The 27,611-nt window shown below is 48.5% G+C and overlaps 1 protein-coding gene across 3 annotated transcripts in view; it reads right to left on the reverse strand.

Moving 5' to 3' along the window:
• The window catches only part of Kirrel3 (kirre like nephrin family adhesion molecule 3), a 545,774-nt gene that overhangs the window by 59,511 nt on the left and 458,652 nt on the right, over nt 1-27,611 (reverse strand). The gene's annotated exons all lie outside the window — the stretch shown is intronic.

A 27,611-nucleotide genomic window follows, 5' to 3' on the forward strand; every position in this document is an offset into this window, starting at 1 on the left:
TGTTTGAGGCCAGAGGTGTGGGTAACCAAAACTTGGATACAGTGGAAAATATAATTTGAAATTTTTGCTTTAGAGTTGGTGTGTGTGTGTGTGTGTGTGTGTGTGTGTGTGTATGTGTGTGTATGAGAGAGAGAGAGAGAGAGAGAGAGAGAGAGAGAGAGAGAGAGAGAGCCAGGTAGCTTCCCTTTTGACCCTGTTTCAGACTCCCATTATTAATTTGCATTCCCTGGCTACATCCAGGAGAGTGTGGAGCAGAAAGGTCTGAGCATGAGGCATCCGTTGTTGGCCTGTCCATGAGACAGGCAGCTGTGAATAGACTGGCCAGCCTGTTCTCTACCAGGCCTTTCAGTGCCCAGAAGTCAGGCTCCTGTTTCAGGGAGTGGCAAGAGTGCCTTTGGCCTTGGTGCAGGACTGATTGGAATGCAGACTGTTCCTGGCTGCATGGCCATGGCTAGTTGGCTCTGAGCCTGGCTGTGGTGCAAGAAGCGGGAAGATGGACTACTTGCTGGGAAGGACTGGTGTGCAGCTGATGGTATATGCAAATGCCCAGTGGGGATTTATTAGTTAGTGCCCATCCCCTTCCCTACTTTCTGCCCCCTTCCCTCCCTGGCAATGATTCTGCCTTCTATGGTTCCACTTGGGTGGGGATCCTGGGGTCCAACACTCAAAGCCAGAGTAGGCCTTGGGTCTAGACAGGAAGAGTAGAGTCCTCTGCTTTCTACCCGAGCCTAAGGTTGGGAGGAGGTGGTCACATGCTAGAAAACAGGGGTGAGGCACAGATGCTGCAGGATCTCAGGCCACCTGCCCTTCGTAGATTGATAGGTGTCCCCTGGAGTGTGAGGCAGAGCTGTGGATTCTGTGTCTATTTGTGTCCATCTAAGACTAGAGAGAGTGGTACCTCAGACTGTCCTGAAACTGAGTCCTAAGGATGGACCTGAGTGCTCAGAGCTCCTGCTTCTTGGGCTGTGGGTGGCATGGCTTCTAGGAACTTGCGTGCCTGCACCCGCAGAGTGGGCATGACAGGAAGTGCCCTCTGAAGGAGCATGCCCATGCATGGCATGTAAGTATGGGGCTTTGCACAGAGTTGCATGAGATGTGAGGCTCCTATGGGGGGCCCATTGGGAGCTGCTCACTTCCCTTCCTGCCGGGCAGGCTGAGTGTGGTCCAAACCTCTGGCTGAAGCCTGCTATGGCTCTTTGCTCCCCTCAGGGTTGGTCTTTGAACTTCCCAGGATATGTTCTCTCATCAGGTCTTTGGCAGGTAAGGCTATTAAAGGGCACCTGCCCACATGCGTCTCACAGAGAGGCTCCTGGTGCTGCAGAGTTGGCCTGGGTTGGCTGTCAGCATGGAGGCCCCTCAGGACTAATGAAGCTCCATGGACCTCTCCTGTCTGGCAGATTAGAGAAACGGTCAAAAGAAGTTCAGTGATGTGTCTAAATCCACCCAGCAAGTTGTCATCTCACTGGTGTTCCCACGCATAGATTTCGGGTTTGAAAGGATGAGTTCAATCAGACTTTCATTTTCTTAACTTGCCTTCATTGAGCCAAAAGGCCCTTCCTGTTCCATGTGTGCCTCAGTTTCCTCACATCTCATAAAATACAGGAATGACTTACAGAGAAGCTGTTCTCTGTAGAGTCTCCTCCTAAGTGTTATGGGAGGGAACCATAGCCTCTCTTTCTTACACCCCAGAACCTATGTTTATTTTTGTTTGTTGGGGTGATTTGAATGCTGCACACTAATAGGACTCTGAGGCAGGAGGCTGGATTTGGTGGCTTCCCAGAGCCCTTCTTAGCTCCTGTCCACTTGTATGGTGCTTTCCTAGGATTACTGGCCTGCTCTGAGTCAGCCTCTGTCTGGTCTTGGCAAGTCACTTTTGTTTGTAGGGGAGGAAGGGGTGGAGGTGGGTGAAGGGGCCAAGAAGGGATGAATAACTATGGAGGATGTGGCTGAGCTGCTGGTGGTTCTGCCAGGCTGCTATGGGGAAAACGCCTCTCCTTTACCCCAGTTTCCTTGGCTCCAGTGAAAGTTCAGGTAACCACCTCCAAATACATCTACCCTGCCTATGGCTTATGTCTTGGTGCCTGTTAGTGGTTATCCATCACCATTCTGGTGGTTTTCTGGTGGGCTATCAGGAGAGACCGGCTTCTTCCCTGCCTTCCTGGAGGCCTCCTGACCTTCCCCATCACCCTTGCTGGAGAGGTGACCAAGAAGAATGAACAAAGACCTCAGTGTATGACACTGACAGGCAGGAATGAGGCCAGACAGAAGGCGGAACTTAGTATTGTGATTTGTGGGGAGCAGGACAGACCAGCAAGGGACAGGAGTTTGTCCTGGTGTAGGAAGTTCCCATAAACCCAGAGGCAGCTCAGGGGAGGTAGGGATTTGCTTAACACACACACACACACACACACACACACACACACACACACACACACACACACACACACGGTGGGAATCTGAGTTGGAGCCTGAATCACAGGTCCACACGGTCCCCTCAGCCACTGTGCTCACAGTTCTCAATGTCCCATTTGCTCGACCTCAATCATTGCCAGTTGCCAGCGAGGACAGCCCCACCCTCAGCATCCTTTTCTGGTTCAGGCTGTAGGCAGAGGCCCAACATCTCTGCTCCTCCTCAAGACTTGGATCAAGGAAGCCAGTGAGACATGCTCCAAACCACGGGACTGCAGATAAATATCCTAGTACAAACTCTGCCCCTCCGCCCAAAAAAACCCCACAGCAACCAAAAAGCTCAATTAAATGAAGGCAGAAAACTGAACATAGTGTAGGTGCTGAAGGGGGCCATCTAGTCTCCTGAAACAACACACAGGCAGTTCTACAGTGGGAGTGAGGTTAGCAAGTGGGATCGGTATCAAGAATGGTTTTGCAGCCATACCAGCTTGGGAACCCGGGCTAGTTTATTTAATTTTTTTCTGTAAACAAAATATATAAGCTTAAAATAAGGTTGTGAATTTTAATACATTGGCTTTAACTGTTTCAATATTCTTAAAACTACTTTAATGTTCTTGAAAAAAATTACCTTTAAGAGATATGTAAAAATATTGGGTGCAAGGTTTCCCTTTTGCCTCAGGCTCTGGTAGGGCTTGGCTCAGCCTCAAGTGACCCCCTCCCCGGGTCTCTGTTTAAATGTTGGATGTCTTGTTTATTGGAGAGTTTAGCACTCATTTTGATTTTTTAAAAAGATTTTCATAACAATGAACTTCCTGGTGGATGGGTGGTACATTTGTGCCTGAGAATTATGTGTGGATGTTGAGGCTCTGGGGATGCAGGGGTTTGAGTAAAAGGGAGGGCTGGAGAGGTGAGCGTTAAGCTGGGTTGTGGGGGGTGAGAGAAGAAAGATGGGCTTCCTAGGTAGCAGCTGGTTCCCAGCTCATCCATCGGGGCCCCATCAGGCCCAGGAGGCAGAGAAGATGTGAAAGCTTCTGAATAAAGATTGCGATAGGCCCAGGCCTAGACAGGCTAACCTGACGAGGAGGTGTACTCATTCCCTTAATGTCTCTCCGTACTTAACCATCTCTGCGTCTTACTTCCAGGGCTTCTGCTCTCCCTGGTAGACTCTGGAAAGGCTCATCTTTGAGACCCTGGTGCTGCTTCCACACAAAGCCCTGACTATTCCTTCACAGCCCCCTCCCCTCTATTCATATTCTCTCTTCATAGTCCTTGCTTCCCAACCACCGCTGCGTGTCATGACTGTCTGCCACCAGTGTGTGTGTGGGCACCCAGGACCACTGCGCATAGACAAGTGTGACCATGGTGTGTGAAGATCAAGTGACCACCGTGAGTGTAGACATGTGAGCGGTGCTCACGAGGCTTAGCATGAACAGGCGATGTGAGGCTGCATGTGTGGATGAGCCATCTTCTAAGGAAGCTCTGAATTCTTGTAGGGTCCATCTGGCTGCTCACACCGGGGACAGCAGCTTCACACAGACAGTATGAGGCATCAAGTGGCCTCAGAGTGTCACTGCTTGGGACTAGCTTCCTGTGGCTGTTATATCAGGACCGAAAGGAGAGCTCAGAGAACACTGTGGCCAGTCAGAGCTCCATGGGTGACCCTTATCACATAGGTGTCCTTGCGGGGACTGAAAAGTGACACGCACACTCGTGCCACAGGACCATGTACTGTGGAGTGCCTTTCTGGATCATTCTTTCTCCAAATATTTGCTGGCCTTACCCTTGTAGCACCTTCTCGCCTCCTTGTTTTTTGTGTGTTTGGGTTTATGGCCCTTGTTGCAGCATACAATGGCTCCCTCCTCTTTTCTTGTATTGGGATCAACTGTGAGGACACATTTTCCTACTCACTGTTTCATTCCTTGTGCTGCAAGTGCCAATGTCGTACAGTAGGTGTTTAACATAGACACCTTAGTTGCTAATTTCAGGGTAGGGGGAAAATGCCTTTCCCTAACTTGGCCTTGGTTTTCTTGTGAGTGTGTGGGTGCCTAGACCTCAGTCCTTTAAGAACCAGCACAGCCTGCACTGTGTTCCACAGACTCTGATGTGCAGCAGCTTGTCACTTTATGCTTCTGATGGCTTTCATATGCATGGTCTTAGTTCATGTGCCTGGTAGTCCTGGAGGAGGCTCACAGGGTGGTACAGGGAGATGCCCAGGCCATGCTTGAGTTACAGCCAGGGCCTGGTTGGAGAGCAGTCCTCCTGGAGTCAAGTATCACCATCCTGTCCTCTAGGGTGGTCCTGGCAGTCAAAATGACATGTGCCCTTCGGGGCCTGTGCTTGGGAGGAGGCTGTGCCGATTTCCAGTCTCCCTGGGCTGGGCACAGTTCCAGCTGTCATCCATTGCACTGTCACCGCTCTTGATTACTTTCCAATGAAGGATGATTCTAATAAAGGACATTAATCAGGGAGCATGGTGGCTCACACTTGGGGGTTCTCCAGCCTGGTTTTGTTAGAACACGGGGTGGCTCTGTTCACTTCTAACAGGAGGCAAGCAGGAATGCCTGTTCCTAAAGTACAGTTAGGAGGACTGGGTCCAAGAAAGCTGCAGTGCCTTGCCTCGTGGCTGAGATAGGAGCAACTGTGCTAGGACCCTGGCTCTTTGAAGTGAGTGAAACCAAACTGAATCAGGCTAAGTCAAGCCAACCACACCAAAACCAAAGCCAAATGGAATCAGCAAGCCCTGCTTTGTGGTATTTCCAGTTTCTTAGCTGTGACTACTCCCACAGTGGCTAATTCCAGGTACCAACATGTTGTCCCTGGAGGAAAGTTGGGCAGAGATCGACACTGTCAGTGTCTATAAGCCATAGCCCCACATGGTGCCCAGGTAATAGCCTCTAATTTCTTTTCAGAATTTTCCAGTTCATAAAGCATGTTCATGCTCAGCCCTCACCTGTTTCATAGCAACCCTTTTGGATGGGCAGCTACCATTATGCTCATCCTTTTCAGATGATAAAACTGAGGCTTAGAAAGACTATGGGAGGCTGTTGAGGGAGAAGACAGGGCAAGGTGAAGCTGGTGTGGGGAAGGAGTGATGGAAATCCTTCCTGGTTGAGCCTTCCAGTCCCTTTCCCAAGATTTGTTGGACTTTTCCATCCAATAGGGCCAGCTTTGTATTCCAGAGCACACAGGGTGTTGACACTGAGGTTAAGGTTTTCTTGGTTTGTGTGTGACCTTAGAGACCCATTCATTTGTTCAGTGATCTTCACTGAGGTCTCTGGTGGGCTAGGCAATCCTAAGCCATAAAAATACAGAGGACAAAAAATTGTGGTCTCTGACTACAGAGGACACTGTCCAGCTGAAGGAGAGATGCTCAGAATAAGCATGGTTAGTGCTGTGACAGGGAATCACATGTGTATACTCTTCCTGAGTCCAGGGAGGATGAGGGAGGCAGGCTGAGAACAGAAGGGTCCCCATGGAGCTGGTAGGTGGAACTAGGGGAGGAGGAGTTGTGCCCCATGTGGAAGAGGCTGAGTTCAGTGTGAACACTCAGAGAAGAGGCTGTCAGGGTGGTGAAGGCCATCTGGGAACTGAGGCTGCAGACATGGGCAGGTCTTGAGGTAGACACAACCCTCCTGGGGGAGGGGAGGAGCTTTGCTTCTATACTGGGTTGTGCTCAAGGCCTCTGGCTTTTTAGGGATCCATGATTCCAAGCATGTTGTCTCTGTAAGTTTGTTCTCAAGAATCTGGAAGGCAGTATAACAGTGCTGGTCTGACCAGCCAAGACCACAGTTGAATGTGAGGTCTTTGCATGTTAACTGGCTCCCATGGCCCAGCAGATGTTGGGGTGCCTGGCATTTTTGCTTTGTTTCTGCCTTCACCCAAGACCCCAAGCTCTGAGAAGGCAAGCATGAGGTGTGGGGCTCACAGATGCCCATGTTTGGATTCTGGTGACAAGATACTATGACTGGAGAGCCAAGGCAGATCGCATGTTAGAAAGGGCCAAGCAAGGATGGTCGTACTCAGAGGAATGTTAGAAGAAGGGTTGAGGCCAAACCATACTCTGCTATATAGGACCTTTCCCTTCTCTGGGCTTGTCCACATTAGGGAGAAAACTTTAGTTTAGATGCATTGCAGACAATGGCTCGCATTCTGTGAAATTCATAAATGGGAATTGTACATGATCTTTGGAGCCCTAAGCAGCCAAGTAAGAAGTTAGCTACCTGATGATGGTTTGAATGAATAGGGCCCTCATAGACTCAGATATTTGAACCCTTGGTCCCTGGCTAGTTGAACTGTTTGGGAAGGATTAGGGGGTATGTCCTTGTTGGAGAAGATGCACCATTGAGGGGTGGGCTTTGAGGTTTCAAAAACACATGCTATTTCCAGCTAACTTTCTCTGCCTCAAAATGGGAGCTCATAGCTCGTGCTCAAGCCCCATGCCTGCCTGTTACCATGCCCCCACCATAATAGTCATAGGCCCTAACTCTCTGAAACTGTGAGTCGCAAGTTAAATATATATTTAATAAGTTGCCTTGGTCATGGTGTTTTTATCACAGCAATAGAAAAGTAACTAAGGAGTACCTTAAAGCTGTGTGTTGGAGAGATTACTCAGCGTAGTCCAGATCCTGCCTAAAACCCTAGGTGTGCTTTTGATGTCTGCTAGCATAGGCACCAGACAGGCAAGGAAAATGGTATGGGATGACCCTGGCCCCTCTTGCATGTAACAGCAAGGATACATCACAGTTAGACCAAGCCAACTGTCTCAGGCTCTCTCTCTCTCTGTTTCTCTCTCCCTCTCCCCCCACCCCCTCTCCTCTCTTTCTATTAGGCTTTGTGTGTGTGTGTGTGTGTGTGTGTGTGTGTGTGTGTGCATACATGTGTGTCTTCCTTTCCATTGCAATGACATGGGAGTTGGTTTTCAGTGTGCCAACCACCAGTGTACAGAGTCAAAGACAAGCCTTTCTGGAAATTTGGGGTTGGAAAGAAATAATTTGGCTCTCTTATATCTGTCAGGCTACAGTGACCATTTTCACAACTCAATAGACACGAGGCCCTGTCCCCAGTGTTGTCAGATCCTTCCTCTACTTTTTAGCATTAGCTCAGAGACCACCCAGAAGTCTTTGTGAGCAGAGATGCTTGGGGTTAGGGAGGCGAGCTGACTTTCCCTGAGATGCACAGCAGCCTTCCAGCTTTCCTTCTCCTTCTCCACAGTGAACACTAATTGAAAAGGCCCTGATTTAATTTACTGATGAAGCCCCACTGGCATGCTCAGGGAGTGTACCTGTGGGGGATGGCCCATCTTGGCTGGCCTTTCTTTTGCAGCTGCTGCTCTTGGAGAGCGAGCAGCCCCTCAGTGGCCTGGAGTGGGGGATTCCTGTAATTCATTTCTTAGCTCCCATTCTGTCTGTCTTGGGGCTGAACCCAAGGACTGTAAAATGCCCGTGGTCTCTGCTCCACAAAAGCTTGTGGGCCTGTTTTCTATACACAGCACTTTCCTCACCGTCCCAGAGACCCTGCTGACAACTGTCTTCCCTCTCACACAAACGTAGAAAGTGTAAGCCACTTGTCAAAGCTACACAGTGAGTAAGTTTGCTTATGTGGTCCACTGTATCATACTGGCCTAGACTGGGCTAGTTGAATGATGGTGGCCACCAAACCGTGAAAGCCTGAGGTAAGTTACAGAAGGGGGCCACGCAGAGGTATTGAGCTTCTTCCCTCAAATGATGTCATCAGCAGAGACAAAAAGGAAAGAATAAAAAGCCCATCTCCTCTCTCCAAGTTTCTCCTCATTAATTTAATCTAATTTACTCACAACATTCCTCAGTAAACAGTGGCCTCCCTTTAATAAACCAGGCTTTCCACCCCCAACCCCCGACCCTGCAATTGTATTTCTAATCATCCAGTGTATCAGGAAAGACTCGCTGTTAATTGTTGCCAGGCTTTGTGCTACTCCGTGTGTCAGGTAAAGGATGGCAGTGAAAGATAATTATAATCAGATCTAATTAGTAATTATAACGGATCCTGACTAGAAATTGTTTTCAGTTAAATATTCCCTGAGAGGTGCTAATGGTCTCCGGGGCATGCTGAGTGCCATGATGCAAGGAGCCTCTGAGGATAGTGCCACCTCCTATCTCATCCCTGACCTTATGGCAAGTGAAGGAGCCAAAGCCAGAGACAGCAGCTCAGGGTGTCTAGGATGAGGTCTTCTCTCTCCTACATGGTGGCCATGGGGTCCCTCCACCAATTCTGTTAGTCAAGAGATCAGCACACAGATGGTGACTTTTGGAACATCAAAGAAACTGCACACTGACCATCACAGCATGGGGTACTTACTGCTAGACTCACTGCTCGACCCAGCTGGGTTAAAAGCATTACTGTGGACTCCCCTGAAAAAAGCAGAGGGAAGGGCTCACTCCCACCATTTAGTGTCTCTTGTCTCAGGTCTGCCTCCTTCTTTTGCCTCTAGCAAGTATTTGTGCAAACTTGGGGCCGTCCTACTTCTGTTAACCAGGATCAAATTACCCAGCCCTTCTGCTTTTATATCCAGGCCCTGCACCCTGCACACAGCTCCGTTCTGGAGACCATTGAATACCGAAGGAGGCTTCCTTAGGCAATAACCATAACTCCTTACTGCCTGCATGGCTCAGACTTTTTAGCATGGCTCAAGGCCCTTTCTTCTGATTATAATTCTCCATCAGTCCCAACACCCTTAAACACAGTGGCATTTGCCAGCTGGGCTTTTGCTCATGTCTCTATGGTGTGTTTTTATCCTTTAGCCATCAAGTTCTCCTCATCCCCTTTGGAGGGTTCATAAGCTACAACCTCCTGAAAGCTCCCCAGTTTTCTTCATAGAAGTGACGCCTCTGTAAGCATTTTGTGTGTTCAAGATGCTATTCAGCCTCCTGTGAGATCACATGGTTACATGGCTCCTCCCTCCCCTCAAGATTAAAGCCTCTAAAGACACAGAGGGTGTTTGGCTCTCTCTGCATCTCTCCATCTCATCTGATACAATGCACACAGTAGGCCTTTAACAAAGACCAAGAGAATAACTGATTGGATATGAGTCAGTGAGAAGCTGCTATCCACCAACGGCATTCTGGCAATGGTGCAAAAGCTTTAAGCCACCTTGTGTGTCTTCAGGCCCACCTAGACACCTAGGTGTCTTCAGGCCCAGCTTTCAAGCCTGTCTCATCTTTGCATGCTATTGGGTTTCTGTGGTGTGATTAAATAGCTTTCTACCAGAGGACTCGGGAATGCTTAAATCCCACTTAAACCAGCCCTGCCAAAGCCATCTGGGCTTTTCAGCACTAAACAAAGCTAGTGCAATGGAGGAGGTGCATGTTAAGCTTAACTTGAGTTAATTCACACTTATAGGGCCATGTGTGGCCAGTGGCTACCACAGTGCAACTCAGCCCATTGCCTTTGGAGAACTCACTGCTGCAGCTGCATGGGACCTAAAGCTGGGGCCCAAAGCCTTTTTGGTGGCAGGTGAGCCTGGATCCCAGTTAGAACACTACTCCTGGACCATGTCATTTAGAACCTGTGGCCTGGATGTTGTCAGTTCTGCACATATGTGTATCTGTTTGACTCTGCCCATGACTCCAATTCTGGCCTCTGTTACCTTTGAGAGAAACCTCTTTTAGCTCTTTCAGATCTGCCGTTCTTTGCCTTTTCTTTTTCTGGGTCTTCTTGGCTATGAGCCTTGGGCCCAGGGCAGGACATTTCTAGCACAAAGATAATACTGGGATTCAGTAGGAGCCTTCTCTACTTTTCTCTGCTCATCTGTGGCCTCCTAGAGCAGTGCTCAAGGTTGCAGATGGCAGCTTGGTGGGCAAACTGTGGAGGCAGCCTGGTTCTAGCCCAAGCATGCATGGCTGGGTATAGTCTTAAGGCCCACGACCTTCCTCCATCCTCGTAAGAGCAGAGTAGACAGGTGAGTCTTAGATGCTGAGAAAGCTTGTTTGGGGGGTGGGAGGGTGACAGGAACAGATAGGCAGATCTGTGGATGCACTCTTCCTGATGTGGATGCACATTTCCAGATGTGCACCTGTTCATGTCTTTCTGTATATTCCACAAATCACTCTTCCTCCTTCCTGGGAAGGCAAAGTCTCACATGAAGCAGGTGGGAGTCCCCTCAGCTCTTCCTGGGTCCTTCTTACACAAAGGTTGCATGGAGCACTTCCCAGCTAGAATATGGATTCAGAAAGTTCAGCTCCAAATTCTGGACTCTTTAAACTAGAACAGCTGTTAGTGGGAAGAAACTCACTCCCACTCACCCATGACAATTCGATTAATTTGTCCAAGTTCCAGTTATGTTCATGCCTTACCTATTAACCCTTTACAGCCTGCCCTTGACATCTCTCCTGGCACAACAGAGCACCAGTTGTCTCTGCCACCTCTCATTTCCTTTTCCTGGTCTGTTTTCAGCTTATCCGCACCTATAATGCAATCTCTCTGAAGGGTGGTTTTCTTCTGGGGTGGGTGAGATCAGGGGTACCACCTCAACTTGGTGGCATGAATGCATCTTGTCACCAAGGTGAGCTGTGGTGAGGGGTGGGAGGGTCACATCTGCCAGAGGGAGCAAGGCATTAACATGATGGCTGCCAAAGAGGCAAATGGGCCTACGCCTGCCAAGACTTTGCAAGAGAAACCAGAGATCTGAAATTTCATACAAAAGCTCCAGAATCTTAAATGTTGGCAATGATTGTTAAAAAAAAAAAAAAAAAAAAAGTCTCCAATGGCACTCCAGGAGCTAGTCTCATCTGTGAGCTTGCTCTCTGGCCTGCTAGTTGCCAGCTGCGGCTCATGAAGCTGGCTTCAGCCATTCAAACTGTCCCCACTCACTCTGAAAGCAAGGTTATGGATGTGTGACTCAGCTGCAAATCCCTGCTGCCCCGTACAGAATACGTCTGACTCACTTGACCTGTCCATCTGTGGGAAGGACAGTTTAGAATGGTCAGTCTGAGCCTGGGGCTGACTTGATGACCCCCTTCATGTCCTCTGGCAAGTTGAGATGGGTGCAGTCAGAAATCATTGCCTCTAGGTGTACACACCTTGGAGGGAAAGTAATTCAATTAAGCCCTGGTTCCTAGCGAGTGTTAAAATCTTCTCCCCTGGAGAACCGTTTCCTGTTATGGGTTTTTAAGACCAGCGGCTGGAGACTCACTCTCCCTCTTTTTCCTTTTTTGGTGTGGTGTCTCTAGTCACTAAGTAAGTGGGAAAGAAAGGATTTGTAAGAAAATAGAACACAGTCAAAAGGTAAATTGTAGGCTTAAAGGTTCCTAAGAGACAGGCACAGGGCTGGAAATGTTGCTGGGCCTGTCACTGTTCTCTGCTCTGAACACTGGCTTCCGAAGCTTCGTTTTGTGCCTCTGAAAGGTAATCTTGCAAACTGATTTCCCTCCGTTGCATTTCGCTGGTGTAGAAGCTGAGCAGGCCACCTCGGTACAGTAATAACATCAACATTTCACCCACCTTTGCTTTAATTATTTTTCTGTCTTGCCAATGGAAGCCATTTAATAAGATTTATAGGCCGTGAGGCAGAGGGGTGAGCGGGTGTGCAGCTTAGATAATCGGCCCAGCCGATTCCCCCCTCCCCCGCCCCATTGGTGTCGCCAGTATAAAAACACAAACTAAAAGCTTTGCAGCACTTAAGTAATAATAATGTCAACATATCACATGCTTCCCCTTTAATTATTTTTCTCCCTTGTTCTTGCCACCTGAATCTGTTTAGATAAGATTGCCGTATAGATAATAACCAAGGACTTCCATTTTCGTAGGCAGATAAGTGACTGCTTTGCTGAGCCATTGAGTGCAAACAGAGCTGGGCTGGTGACAGGCCTGCCCTTAGATCTTCTGGGAGTGGGTGGGGTTTGGTGCCAGCGGGTCCTGGAGGGACCAGAGGCAGTGGAAGGGGATGACAGCAGCTGTGCAGGTGACACTGAGGTGGGACCCTAGCCTGGGAGGGAGGTGGGCGCTAGAAGCTGGAAGAAGCTTGGAGCCCCTACTCTCTCTGCACCCAAGTGGGGCGAGTGGTCTTGTTGGTCTAGGCAGAGGGGTTCTGATTGTGCGTTCTATGAGGAAATTTCCCACTGCAGCATACACATCTCTTGAGCAGCTCTGACTTTATATTTACTTAGCTAGGTAGATAGGTGGATGTGGGACAGTAATTCAACCTTTCTAAGCCACAGTTTCCCCATACTGCAGAGATGGGCTGCTGTGGGCCGGTCTATGGATTCCTGAACCCCAACTCATATGATAAAACTCTTTCATCTAAGTACTAATCAGGCCCAGTGTGACTTAGCTTCCAAAGTCAGGTGCCATCTGGTGTGTTGGTATCGCCATAAATAGATGCCGAAATTCCACCTCTCAACGAAATAGTGTTTACAGATAAGCCATTTGGGAAGAAATTCAAGTTGGATGAATTCAAGTCACGAGAGTAGTGCTCTCTCAATGGCATTAGTGTCCACAGTAAAAGAAGGAGGAATCTCTGTCTGTGGTCATGACCCCAGGAAAGGTCTAGTGGGGACCCAAAGCAAGTGCTCAGCCGAAGCTGGCCCTGCTGTTACCCTGTTCTTTGAATGAAGACCGACTTCAGAACTGTGCAGAACAAATCATTGAGCCACCCGCAGCTTGGTGTTTGTTACTGCAGCCTAGACTGACCAGCACATTGATCTACAACAATCGTTCTTAAATTTTAGGGGGATGAGAATATAGATCCTGTCTTGGAAATGCCTGCAAGCATTCTGAATTTTGCATATCATTTTTATGGTGCTTAAAGGCCCACACCAGAAACTTTGGTGACAAGTTGGCTTCCTTCCTTTCCACTTCCACTGCTGTCCTGGCCTCACTGTCTGAGCAACCTCTCCATAGGTCTTCCCTTGTCCCTTACAATCTGTCCTCAACCCAGGAGTGTGTGTGTGTGTGTGTGTGTGTGTGTGTGTGTGTGTGTGTGTGTGTTAAAATGTGTCAGACTGGGGCTGGAGAGATGGCTCAGAGGTTAAGAGCACTTGCTATTCTTCCAAAGGTCCTGAGTTCAATTCCCAGCAACTACATGGTGGCTCACAACCATCTATATTGTGATCTGGTGCCCTCTTTCTGGCTTACAGACACACATGCAGGCATAATACTATATACTGTATAAATCATAAATAAATAAATCTTTAAAAAAATGTGTTATTCCTCTGTTAAGAACCATTCTTCAACTCTGCTTTTTTCAAGGGTGGGGAGGAATTTGGCTCCAAGATCGACAGCTAACTCCTTCCCTTCCACAAATCTTTGTACAAAAGCTAAATTCCATAGAGTGGTCTGAATTGACAAAATCAAATAGAGAAATTGAATTTAATAAAGAAAGCCTTCCCGTACAGAAAGCCCTGGACTTAGACAGCTTTACGGGTGAATTCTAGCAACTAGAATCACTCCTTCATGGAACCTTCCAGAAAATAGAAGAGGGAAACTTTTCCACTCATTCTACAAGACCGATAAGTACCCAGATCCTGAAGACAGATGAGGATATTACGAGAAAAGGGAACAAGGAGCTGCTGTCCGTTGTGAAAACAGAAGAAAACCACCCAACAAAGTATTAGCAGACTGACGGCAGCAACATAAGAAGCAGCACATAGTGACCAACTGGGATGCCTTATTCCTGAGAAGTTAAAGGTTGGATAGCCGAAATCCAATTAATAGAACATACTAATAGAATAAGGAGCGAACCCCATATGATCATGTTAGGAAAGCGGAAAAGCATGTCACAGAATCTGACACTATTTAAGATAAAGACTCTCAACAGAGAGCTCAGTTAGTTAGTGCAAAGTTATCATTTGATAGGACAAAAACGTTCTAACGCCATGTTACACAGTAGGATGACCATGGTTAGCAAACAATGTCACGCACATTTTAAGGTAGCCAGACTAGGGCATACCAATGCTCCCGCCACAAAAAAAAAAAAAAAAAAAAAAAAAAAAAATTCAGAATATTTGAGGTGGTGATGTGCTAATTATCTTTGTTTGATCACTGTATAAAATATGCATGTTTTGAAGTATCACATTATACCACATGAACACGCACAGCTTTGCATGTCAGTTAAAAATTAAATAACAAACCATCTCAACAAAGTAGGGACATATGGGTACTTCAACCTGAGTCGCAATGCTGGCATCACAGTGTGGTGAGTGTCTGTTCTTACCACTCGTGTTCAGCATTCCACCAGAAGTTGTGGCTGGTACAATAAGGACAAAAGGCTGAACAGGAGAGAACTAAACAGTCTTTATGTGCATGCAAAATAATTCTGTATGCAGGAAATCTTACAGAATTCAGAGGAAACAATTAGATCAGAAAAAAAGAAAAAACAGAAAGGTTTCAGGCTCCAAGATGGTCCCTGGATTACAATATGATGATTCAACTAATGATTTTTTTTTTTTTAATTTTATGATAGTGTGAAAGCAACATGCATCTAGAGAAAACTACATCTTCTCTTGGGCTGGGGATGTGGTTCTACACTCATGAGGCTGGGCAGTGAGCCACAGCTTCCAAGCAGCCCCGTGCTAGTGAAGGTTAAGGAACTGTTACTCTGCAATGCACCTTGGGGCTAAGTGAGCATGTTTGGCAGCTCAGGCGTACTAAATGCATTTTTAGCAGATGAAGGAGTTTATTGACATGTGACTCCATCTAAACAAAACCAATTGTATTTCTATAGGCTAGTGACGAACAATTTGAAAATGAGATGAAGAAAATAATTCAACAACACCAAACAAACAAACAAACAAACAAACAAACAAAAAAACAGAATAACTAGGAATATGTTTACAAAAGACCCTCTTGGATATCAAAATTTGTGGATGCTCATGTCGTATGAAATGATGTGATATGTATGTATATCATGTGAACATCTGTATTCTGAATATCCCCTATAGACCACACATGCTGCTGGATACAGTGTAACTGCCATGTGCACACCCATTACCCTGTATTATTTGGGGAATAAGGACAAGAAAAAAGCCTGCACACAACATGCAACATACAATAGGCAATGATTTCAGACACTTTCGTGGATGCAGAACAGTGAGAGGCAGAGCCTGGCCTCAGTTGGCCCCTGTGTAAAATGGGTCATTTCTGGTGTCCTGGTGACTTTGTGTAGGAGAAAGTAAGCAGAGGGTGAGAGAAGACATGTTTGCATCAGAGCAGAATCAGCTCCTCTGAAGAAGGTGCCACCCTCACCCTTCTCTTTTCTCATCACCACCGGAGACGCCTCCTGGGTCATTTCCCAGCCTCTTCTGACATACCTCCCTATGGGAAGTTCTTCCTTTATATCAACAGTATCAGTCAATCGACTGCTTCGGGAAAACACACGTGTTCTGAAGGGCGGTCTTCTCGGGTTGTAGGGCTCAGCTGTTCGTTATTGTGAGAAGGGGGCAGCTGTGTGAGTTTCTATGGCCTGTGAAGAACCTGCTCTGCATAGCCAGGGCAGCGTCCACGTCTTGCGTGATGGGACAAGAAGAGAGGAAAGCAGCCCCGGGTGAGACTCAGTGCCATCTGGCTTCCAAGGTACAGCGAGGAAGGGCTTCCTGGAGACGTCAGTTAGACATCCAGCATAAAACTCGACTCTGTGGGCCCTGAGAGGCCGTGAGGGTTCTGACAGGCTTCCACAGTTCCTAGAGGCCAGATGGTGGGAGAACTGCCCACCGTCCATGATTGTATGTGGGAGACAGACAGCTGTGGGTCCAAGCAGAATTTGGAAAAGGCCAATTCAGATTCTGGCTCTTTAACTTTCTTATGTGAGCTTGGGCCTGGTAATGGACTTCTCTGGTGACATGGGCCAGATAGAGTTGGCGAGAGGGTAAGGGAACATGCTCCTGCGTGGGCTAATGGGGCCCTGGCAGGCAGACAGAGGAACTAGCCGGAGTTGTCTTGTTTTCTCCACTCAGGAACCAGCTGATACGCTGCCATTTCTGTGGACAGATGATGTGCTCAGTGGCACACATCCAGGGGCAGCTGCCTGAGGCCTGAGATTCGGGAATGGAGGTTTGCATCTAGGCCCTACCCCTGTCATTATCAGTAATCTGGTCTGATGATCAGAACTTCCTGGGGCTGTGTGCCAGTGGCTTAAGCCAGCTCTGATGGGGACGTGTCCGAGCATCCCGGCACACTTCGTTACTTCCTGGAGGGAGCCTTGACTCATCTGGTTACAGCTGCACCTTGCCTTTCACCTGGGTGAAAAGCCCTCTCTGCTCCACCTGAAGCCACAGGTGACACGGCCCAGACATGTTCAATGCCACTGCCTGGACCTTTTAGTACACTCTCTGGATTCGGAGTTACTTTTGCAGCCGGTGTGCATGGCATGAGGTTGACGTGACAAGGTCGTAGTAGGCTCTGCCTCCCTTTCGCTCTGCTTCATACCATGACATTCCCATGGCACACCAAGATTTTGGCAGCAGGTGTGCGGCCTACACTGGGCTTGATTGTTACTCAATGACTTCTGCTTTCTGTCACTCCCCAGGGTGGTGACCTTGTGTCTTTACATTTTTCACTGACACAGCGGTTGTTTTCTCTGTAGCACCACGGCACACCGGGTGGTGGAGACACTCAATAGACGGAAGCACCTTGACATGGTTCTAGGTCTTCTCTGCATTGTCCCTCCGCTCACGACAGCCAATTCCTGGGGCTCAATCCCAGAACAAGATTCTCGCATCTGCGGATGAATTCATTTTGTCCCACTAGAAACAGGCACGTGGGAGACTCAGTGTCCGCTTGGATGCTCCAAGAGACAGAGTGCTTACCACTTCACTGAGTTCAGACTCTCTGTTTTAATTGCTAAGATAAAACACACCCAGCCTGGTTCTGCTCTTGAGCTCCATGAAACAAATCTATTTTCCTCCTTCAGCTATTTGAGAGGGAGCGTCTCCCCCCTCAAGTCCTCTCCGTAGCCACTTAAACTTCCTGCTTAATTCTTTTCTTTTTCCGTTTTTTTTTTTTTCATGTGTGTTTGCATGTGTGCTGGCACAGATGTGTGTAGGTATACAGACATGTGGGGGTGTGTGTACCTGGAGACTGGAGGTTGATGTTGGGAATCGTCCTAGATCTCTCTGCTCTTTCATCATATTCAGGGAGGCAGAGCCTCTCAATCGAACCCAGAGCTCACTGATGTGGCTAGTCTTACTTCCCAACTTGCTGTGGGGACTCCCCTGTCTCTGCTTTCTGAGGGTAGGATTACAGGTGAGATGCCACTTTAACTCAGCTTTTACGTGGGTCCTGGGGATCAGACCTCTGGCCCTCACACCTGTGCAGTAAGCACTTAACCGCTGAGGCACCATCCTAGCCCCCCCCCCCCTTTTAACTGATATAATATGTACCTTATTATATACCAAGGGTTGTGTCTGTGTTTATCAGGATATACCGACACCTCAGCACTCCAATGCACTTATTATGTGTCTACACTCAAGGTGGTGAGACTCCTTCTGTGCCCCTAGGTCAGTGTGCCATAGGGAGGATAGATGGCTGAAGGCTGGATCCAGAGGAACCCCTGGAGGTAGGCGGGGCCTGTGAAGGATCTGAAGCGTTGGTTAGTATGCTGGAGGAGAACAGATCATTCCTGGTTGAGCCTGTGAAGAATGGTATGAGGAAGATTGGTGCAGGGGCTGCACCGATTCCTGGGAAGCTGGTAAAGACATCATAGATACCCACATGCACACGGACTGATTGGAACAACACAGTAACAAGGGTGTGGCCATCCGCACTCAAGAAGCAGCCAGACATCTTTCAGTTACAAGCATTTTATGTGTGTGAGTGTTTTGCCTGCATGTATGTATGTGAATTGTGTGAAGCCCTAGTGTCTGTAGAGACCAGAAGAGGGCGCCACATCCCCTGGAACTGGAGTTATATAGGCTTGCAAGCTGCCAGGTGGGTCTCAAGACTGAGCCTGGGTCCTCTACATGAAGAGGCCATTGGGCTGTCTCACAGCATGACGTCCTTTTTTTTTTTCTGCATAAAATTAGTCACTGAAGACTGGAGGGTTAGCTCAGTTGGTAAAGCGTCCTATGGAGGCTTGAGAACTTAAGATCAGATTTCCAGCAACCCCATAAATAGCTGGGCATGCACACCTGTAAGTCCTGACCTGGGGTGGGAGGCTGGGGGGAAGAAACACGTGTGGGTCCCTGGAAGCTCATAGTTAGCCAGCCTAATTAAGTTGGTGAGTACAAGTTCAGTGAGAGACTATGCCTCGAACAACAACAACAACAACAACAACAACAACAACAAAAAGTTGGAGAGTGATGGAGCAAGACAGTCAGCATCGACCTCTGGGTTCTGCATTGCAGCCGCACACTTTGCATACCTGCATTACCCCCGCCCCCAAAAGAGACAAAGAAGATATCTCACTATCTGGACCTGGCTTCTGGACACAGGGCATCGCAACCCTGCCTTTCTGCTGTTGTAGCTTGGTGTGAAGTGGCCCTAGGCCTAGGGTCCTGTCCACTTTCCCGGGTCCCCGCTCACCTTGTCTATGACCTCTATGGGTCTGCTCATAGAGCGGGGTGTGCGGATCTGTGACTCTGCCTCTAAACCTTCCCTAAGGCCCCACCTTCCCTCAGCCCGCTGGCCGCTGGGGAAAGGCTTCTGTTGAGCGGCGTTTTCCTTTCTCATTTCATGCTGTAATGGGGATTCATTGCCAGTTTTAAATCCATAATTTGCCATGAAAGCCTCATCTCGGGCCTGGGCTGAGGTCAGAGCAGAGCAGTGATGAGCTATTTTTAGCCCTTAGAGGGCTCCCTGTCCAAACCCAGTCTTTCTAGACTTACCCTGGGCTGGCTCAGAGTCTCAGGACTGACACCAAGGATGCCGGGACAGGAAAGGGGCAGTTTATTCATGTGTGGCCTGGTATCCCTGCTCCAGTCCTAGCTGCAGCGACTTTCTCTGCATTTCATCTGTCATTGGGGGAGTCAATAGAGAAGCAGACTCAAGCTGATAAAGTGGTACTCTGTCTGACCCTTTCTTCTCTGGGGCTGACAAAGGGTAAGAGCTGATACCTTTGTCAGCTCCCGAGAACCAGTCCATTTTCCACAGTGACTTGCTTTCTTCCATCAGCTTTTCTACCAAGTGGACACTGATGGCCTAGCCACACTCTACTGCCTCTGTGCGGGGGCACATATGGACACACGTGCATACACCAATGCATTGGTTCAGAGACCCAGGTGTCAGTGTGTATGGTTACGGGTGCATGAGCAAGAGCCCTTTCAAATGGCCGGTAGCTATCTCGATGTCCTGAGCAAGGAGTCTAGAGAGTACCACGATGGAGGTAGCTCTCTTGTTTGTGTTTTATGAAGCTTGTCTAGATGTTGGAAGCAACCCAGGCCAGGGGAACCGGCCCCATAAAAGTTAGGGTGGACCAGGGTTTTCTGAAGGCAGTTTATTCCTCTAGGGATAAGGGAAAGGGGTCAGTGTTGCGCAGGGAAGCCAGGGAAGCCGGGGAGCTGCTGGCTTCACACCGAATACAGTTACCAGTGGATTTGGTCCTGACTTTTGCAGATCTCTGTGGTGTGACACTCACTGAGTAGGCGAGCATGCTCTGCATCGCTCAGGGTCACGCTTGCTTGACATCAGAAGGACGTATTATCCTTGCTCTCAGAAGCGAGGGAAGAGGGACTCAGGGAACAATGCCCTTTGTGTGGACCCCCATACCGTGAGTGTTTATGAGAAAAGCACAGGTAAACTGTGGGGTGGATTTTCCAGCTCCTGGTTCTGCCACGGAGAAGGACGGAGCCGTTAAAGAGCACAATCAATCCTGTATCTCATGCTGAGCAGCGGCAGGCTGGGGGCAGCAATGTGTGATTTTTGAGTCCCAGGCTGGGCCCCTTGTCCTACACAGACCTGGAGAATTGCCAGTACTCTGAGTATAGTTGTGTCACACTTTAGGATCACATGGGAATGCCCTGGTAAGCGTCAGTCTTCTGGAGATGGGGTGTGTGGGGGAAGTACCAAGGCTTGTGGGGTCTCTGTGTGTGCTGCTGATCCTTACTGGGCTCCCAAGGACCTCCCTGTCCTGGTTTTGAAAGCCCAAGAAGCTGAGGGGAGATCCATTTGGAATGTCACCTCCAGCTTTAAATAGTAGGCCTCTGGACAGGCAATGTCAGGCTTCAGGCCACTTGGGAAGTACAGGACTGGTACTGGCTTCCCACCTCTAGAAGAGGAGCTGCCTGCCTCTGCTCTTTGCCCTGTGAATGGGCAGGGCATGGAAGCATCATGTCCACCTTGATTCCTGATGCCTCCTGGACCCTTGAGAGTAGCTTGGTTCCTTCATTCCTTTCTCACTTCTCTCCATGGTAGATGGCCCTAGCTAGGGAGAGGACCCAGGGCCAAAGAGATGAAATGCCATGTAGCGTGGTGCACATCTGGAATTCTGGCACTCGGGCAGGCAGAGGCAGGTGGATCTCTGTGAGTTCAAGGCCAGCCTGATCTACAAAGTGAGTCCAGGACAGCCAAGGCCACACAGAGAAACCCTGTCTTGAACCTTCCCTCTCCCCAAAAGAAAAGTGTCACAGAGTAACCTGACCCTGAAGGTCAGTACCATTTAACCCAGGAATGCCCTTATCTCTCCTGGCCTGCATTTACTGTGGTGCAGATACTCAGGTCGACATGGAAGCCAATTGTAGATCCCAGAGATCACTTGCTCCGACTCCTAAGCCTGAGACTTCAGATTTAGAAGAGAGATGCTTCTGTCAGTTAGTCTGTCCATAGCTTTCAGCTGTGTTCACTTTGTCACTGAGGGTCCAGGTAAGAAGAGTTAGACTAGAAAAGAAGAGTGTGTGTAATGGTCTAAAGGGAGAGAATGGAGTGGGCCCTGGGGGCAGTCTGGACCACCCAGAAGGGCACAGTAAGGGAGGGAAGGACCTAGTGTCCTGTGGCGTATACAGCAGAGAGGAGGAAACTAGCTGAACCTGGCTCCCATATAGAACTTTGGAAGATAAGGATGTTTTTCTCACTCTCCTCTCCCATCTCTGGCTTGTTTGCGGCCCCTATTTGGGGGGTGATTGAGGGTAATGAATGTGGCAGGAAACAGGCAAACAGCCCAAATGAGATTCAGCACCTAAGACCAGGCCACAGCCCAGGCTAAACAGACTTAATAAGGAGATAAAGAATCAATTCTGCTTGTCTTCTCTGCGTGTGCCTGGGAGGGGCCTCCGGGAATCCGGCTTCCCACCTGCTGCTCCTGTGAACAAGCTTCTTTAGGCCAGAAGCTGGTGCTCTGAGAAGGAGAGCTGGTGATTCTGGGCACTGAACGGTAATAGCAGCGATAGAACTAGCTAATATAATAACAGCCATATGCTTTTATGTCTTGCTGTGTATCAGACACTATTTTGAGACATGCTTGCATATGTTATTTCGTTAAATCATGAAGGCACGATGGCTATGTCTCCCACTTTACATACAGGCACAGGGGAGCTGAATAACTTGATCGAGGTGACACCGCTGGTAAAGGAATGCAGCCAGGTTCTAAGTGCAGGCAATCTGGCTTCCAGAGTCAGGGCTCCAAACCATGAGAGGCTACAGTGTCTCTTCCAATAATATTCAACAAATTCCACACCACACAGAGCACTGGGTGCCACCACAGCACACTATACAGCTGCACACCCCATGACACCATACCACGCCACTGTTCCACATGCCACCTCACCATCTGACACTACCCTGTACAAGCTCGCGTGCCGTCATACTACACACAACCACGCCACATACAATACCGCACCACACAGTACCACACCACAAAACCTTCTATCGCCTAACACTAACATGACAGAATACCGCGTCACACCACACCATGCAATGTCACCCCACAGAGCACATCACACGACATAACACAACGCCATGTAATACAACGACACGCCACACAATGCCATACCACAGAACACCGTATCACACCACACCATACAACACATAGGACACCATACCACGTATTATTCAGCATTACATCACACAATGCCATATCAAAGAACACCGTGCCACACTGTACCGTATAACTTTCATATGAGCTTGGCACTATTATCTGCTTGCACTGTCCTTCCTCCAGCTGTCCCCAAGCCCTCTTGCTTCAATTGCCATAATGAAGATTCATTGAGTACCCAGTGTGTCCTCCCAGGCCAGGCATGAAGATTGCTAGATGCCCCTGACAGGCTCCATGTTAGAAGCAGACAGATAAAAGTCACTCTCAATACAACATGTTGTTGTCATGGAGACTAGAGATGGCAGAAGGAACGTAGAAGACAATAGTCAGGCCGTGTGATCTTCCTCTTCCTAGAGGAGGTGATGCCTGAGGTACATCCTTTCAGATGGTCAGGAGTTAGCCAAGGCAAGATGCGGAAGGGTTGTAGGGAGGGCTAGAGCAGGCTCAGAGGCACCACAAGTGGAGCAGGTGGTTGGGCTAATGGGTAGTGGATTATGCTTGGGGAGAAGGAAGATGGCATACTTCAGGGACCCTGTGGGCCATGGGATTCTGGGTTCTGTTCTACGAGACAAATTTCTCCCCCACGTCTCTGAACTGCTTCAACTACCCCTACCTATGTGTCGTTTTATGTAAGTAGCTGAGGGTAGGTTTGTCCCAGCCAATACCTATATTCATAACCATCTAGAAGCCAGCACTCCTCTGCACTGTATCAGCTCTACATCCATGACTGACAGTGTTCAACTTATTCAAAGATCCTCTCTGTAGCCATCTGTAGTTTGGGAATTGAGAATTGAGGGCTCATGATGGTGAATCTTCATTGCCAACCTGACTGGATTTAGAATCACCTAGGCATCACAGACTTAATGGAGGAGGAAAGACCCAGCCTGGATGTAGGTGGCATCATCTCATGGGATGGAGGACTGGACAGTAAAGGGAATAAGAGGAAAAAGAGAGCTAAGCATCAAGATCAATCCCTCTCTCTGCTTCTGACCCATAATGTTGTGAAGAAACCTGCCCTGTGACACTTACACCTTGAACTAAACTGGTCCCAGCTGCCATGCCTTATCCCCTTAAGCCTTAGGCTAAAAAAAAAAAAAAGAATGCCCTCCTCACCCCCCTTTTAAGCTGCTTCTGTCTATGATTTTGTCACAGCAACAAGAGAAGCAACTAATCCAGAGTTGCTGCCCATTCTAGGGGAGAACAAGTTAAGGAGCATATCTGTTTGCCCTCTCAAAATGTCATCCTAAAAGACGCCCTCTTTGTTTGCACTGACTCAGTCTCCATCTTAAAGAGTTCATGTTCGCTTAGGAAGCCTGGTTCCTAATGGGAGCCTCAAAGACAGTGGGGTCGATTTTAGACTGGGCCAAGAGGAAGAGGGCATGGGAAGAGCGGCTGGGCAAAACCCTTTAATAATCAACATCTAAACTCCTTTTCTCACTTTGATCCGCCTTCCTCTTTTCCCCGGCATTTGTTACCACAATCATTCTAATGACACAATTTACTTGCTCAATCTGATTGTCGCTTGTCAGCTGCCTTGTACCCAGCTAAATGCATGCTTCACCAGGCCAAGGATGGCTTTGTCTTCCACTTACTGGGCAATCTTGAGCATCTAGAAATGAGAAGCGTTCAGGAAACATTTCTTGATCAAATCCATGGACTCCACTGCCTCTTTGGTGAAAGTCTTTGCCACCTGAGTTTTCTGGCATTTGGAAAGATCAAATGTAATGGCACCCTACACTGAATGAAGCTCCTAAATGTCGGAAGAGCATGGGTGCCATCATGCATACATAGGTATATTTATTGCTTTAAAATGGATGGAGCGTCATACAACTTCTTGTTAGATGGCACTCTCTCCTTACCCAGGGTTCCTTCTACTGCTCCACAGCTCTGCAGGTGTGTGTGTGTGTGTGTGTGTGTGTGTGTGGTGTCTTGTGATATCCATCTCAGTCAGTGATTCTCAACCTTCTTAATGCTGCGACCCTTCAGTACCTCATGAAGTAGCATTTTTGTTGCTACTTCATATTTAGACATCAACTAAAGAGGATGCATGATCTGGACGTAGGCCCCCTGCACACATGTAGCAGATGGGCTGCTTGGTCTTCATGTGAGTTGCCTGGCAAGGGGAAGGATGTCTGATAGGTGACCACTGTGAAAGGGTCATTTGACACCTACAGGGGTTACGACTCACAGGATGAGAACTGCCGATCTAGGCTGAGCTACTGCAGAGATTGCTATGGGTGTGTGAAAGCTGAGTACCTAGGGAGGCCTGGTTTAAAGCCTGGTGGGACCCTTTGAGGTCCTGTCTCTCAGCTTCAAGGTGGGATGCTGTCTAAATTGTCATGATTAGTTACCTTCTCAGCCTTAGACACCACTTGGATCTTGGCTCCAGTGGGGAATGGTCCATTTTCCTAAAATAGTTGGTGCAGCATATTGGACTCTTAATTGCAAATAAGGCCTTTTGGGAGTTGAACAGTTCTTATACATCATTTGTTTAGTCATCTCCTCACATTCTATAGGCTAAGAAACTGGGACCCAGAGAGGTTGAGTAATGGTGTCAGGGTCACACAGCTGACTTTAAGTCTGAGGTCCTTTCCTGGATAGCAAGATTTCCTGAGTCGATGTGTGTCTGGAAAGATCTCTGTGTTAGCATGGACTGAGTCAAACACAGCCCTTGGCAGCTGGCTGGATTGCTGAGGGAACTCAAGTTGACTATTACCAGGATTATAGCTTACTTGTCTGGGGGTGCTTGGATTCATAGGTTCAATTTACTCTCCCATCTTCCCCTCATTCTCTGGCTCTTTCCTCCTCTGCCTCCCAGGGTAGTGAAAGCTCTGCTCGGAGTTGCTTCTTGCCTGATTGCATCTGAGTGCTGCAAACACAACACTAATTAATGTGTCTGTGACTCTAGGCTTGGCTGCTGGGCTGGTCCCCCTGCCCTCCCTGGAGCCAGCCAGGCTTGGAGAGCTGGCCCCCTAGGTTCTTTGAGCATGATGCCGGCAGATGCATATTTTAACAGTGCACATCTGCTGGCTATATAATCTCTTGTATTTGCCCTCCTCATTTGGTGCTTTGATGGAAGACCTCCGGGAGCCTCCCTGTGTTCCAGCCAGAGTGTTTGCTTTGCGATTTTGCCCGAATACCATCTGATTCTGCCCTCACATCTTCTGCAGGTTCAATCAAGCCCTTACTTTATTTAATTAAAAATCTATCTCAGGCAAATACAGAGTAAATTAGGAAGCTCTCCTATTCCTGGAACGTAGGGAAGGCTGCCCTCCTTGGGGGAACTGGCCCAGACAGTTTCCTCGGCTGAGATGTCACAGCATAGCAGGTGGCGGGGGGTGTGTGTGTGTGTGTCTTGGTTGATTGGAAAGGAAATCGGCTTTAACAGCCTTAAGAGTCCTTAACAACCATTGTATCTGTATCATCCCTAGGGCAAGAGCCCTTTCCAGTGAGCAGGTTGGCTTCCAGTTAGGGATGGTTGGAGGAGAGCCCTGCAGGACCAGGAGCCTAGAGAGGGCATTTGCAACACTGGGAGGAACCTTCAGAACCATTCTTCACCTGCAGAAATAGCTGAGGTCAGGAGTGTGGAGCCTGGCCTCCTCTTTTTGCTCAAATCCAGTTAGCTTAGGAGAATGGCTGATAGAGGAGATGGAAGTTTCCTTTCCACCTGTAGGAATTCTCTGTGTGTCCAGATAGGGCCTCTGTAACCATCCATCTTCCACCTCTAGGCTTGAATAAACACCTAACCAGCACAAACCCAGCCCTATGCTCTAGGCACAGTGCCAGGCCAAGGCCTTGACAGAGAGGAGCGTGAATGTCTTTTAGAGGTGACCCCAAAGCAAATTTGGGTCTGTTTAGATTGAACCCCGAGGCCCTGTTCTGAGAAGCCTGGCTTTTAACCAGGTGGACAGATGACATTCTGCTGATATTTGGGATGAGAAGACTGGGCAAAAAGCATTGGTCTGGAGCTAGAAAATGTGATGTTAAATGTTAATTAAGCTGTGTGTCCTCCTGTGCATATCTTTGCCTTTCTGAGTCTCCCATAAGCGTATCAGTAAAGCGCATGGGATAATCTGGAGTTTCAGTACAATGCATTTTGTTGATTAACTGAGATAGTAAGGAGCGAGGAGGCTTAAGTGGCAGGACTTCGCTGGTGAGTCTTCTGTACCTCAAGAACAAGGCAACATCCCGTCTTAGCTCCTGCATGATGTCAGAGGAATGGAGAGTGCTTAGGTCCTCTCTTTCCAGCATTCTCAGGCAGCCTCGTGGAGGAATGCAAGGGAGCAGGGGAAGGTTTTCTGAGGACAGGAGCCGGGTGGTCGCTGAAGATGAACATCCTACAGCTTCACATGGCAGCTCTGCAGACAGTGCCCAAATCATACACAGAAGCATACCCGGTCCCAAGACTATCCCATCTCCTCTCTCAGCCCTACGATGAGTCACAGACCCCTTCTCGATTCCCAAGGGGGTGGGGGAAGAAAATAACTACTGCCCCCTGTAGTGTCCTGGTCTGTCCTGTAAAAGATGACCTGCCTGGCTCCATCCCATAGCTCATTTATCCCACAGAACTCTTCTTTCCCACCCATTTCGTGCCAGGCAAGGCAGGCTTCCAGGTTGGAGGTAGGTGATGTTTCAGAATTTCTCCTCTCAGCCTCAGTTCAGGCTGAGCTGCTAAGTGGTCCTCCGTGGCCTGTCTGCCGTTGCACTTGGAATCACACACCCCTTGTGTTTAGCTGTGTAGATCTGAAGATAACCCGACACGCTCTTAAATATTTCATCTAGAGCATGAGCAGCGTCCCAGCTGCTGACCCTGTCATCAGAGCTCTACAGCAGCTGCCAGGAGGCTGCTGAGGCCAGGCTGGGGCTTCTCTCTCTTGCCTGCCCAGGCTCCATCCACATGTGCCTGGCAGAAATGCAACTCTAGGGGGCCAGGGAGGTGGAACAAAGAGCTCGGTCAGGGAGACCCTTGCCTAGGCCTTCTGCTTCTCCAAGCCTCAGTTTCTCACCTAGAGTGAGAAGCTTTGAGGACTGCTTTGGAACTGTGAGGGATTATCACTTATGTGAAAGAACTGTTTCCCCATAGCTCCTTCTCTGGAAAACCTGGTCAGAGAAAGGAGGTAGCAGGGCTGAACTCCTAGTCAAAATTGGGAAGCTTAAGGACTCATTGAGCAAGTCCTAACCCCACCACACCTTCTAGGAGGTCTGTCCTAATGAGGGCATGAGTACCTCTTCAGGAGGGCTGCCCCAGGGACATAAAAAAAAAAAAAAAAAA

The sequence above is a fragment of the Psammomys obesus genome, unplaced genomic scaffold, assembly GCF_907164565.1.
Source record: "Psammomys obesus unplaced genomic scaffold, mPsaObe1.curated_primary_1811, whole genome shotgun sequence".
Lineage (NCBI taxonomy): Eukaryota > Metazoa > Chordata > Mammalia > Rodentia > Muridae > Psammomys > Psammomys obesus.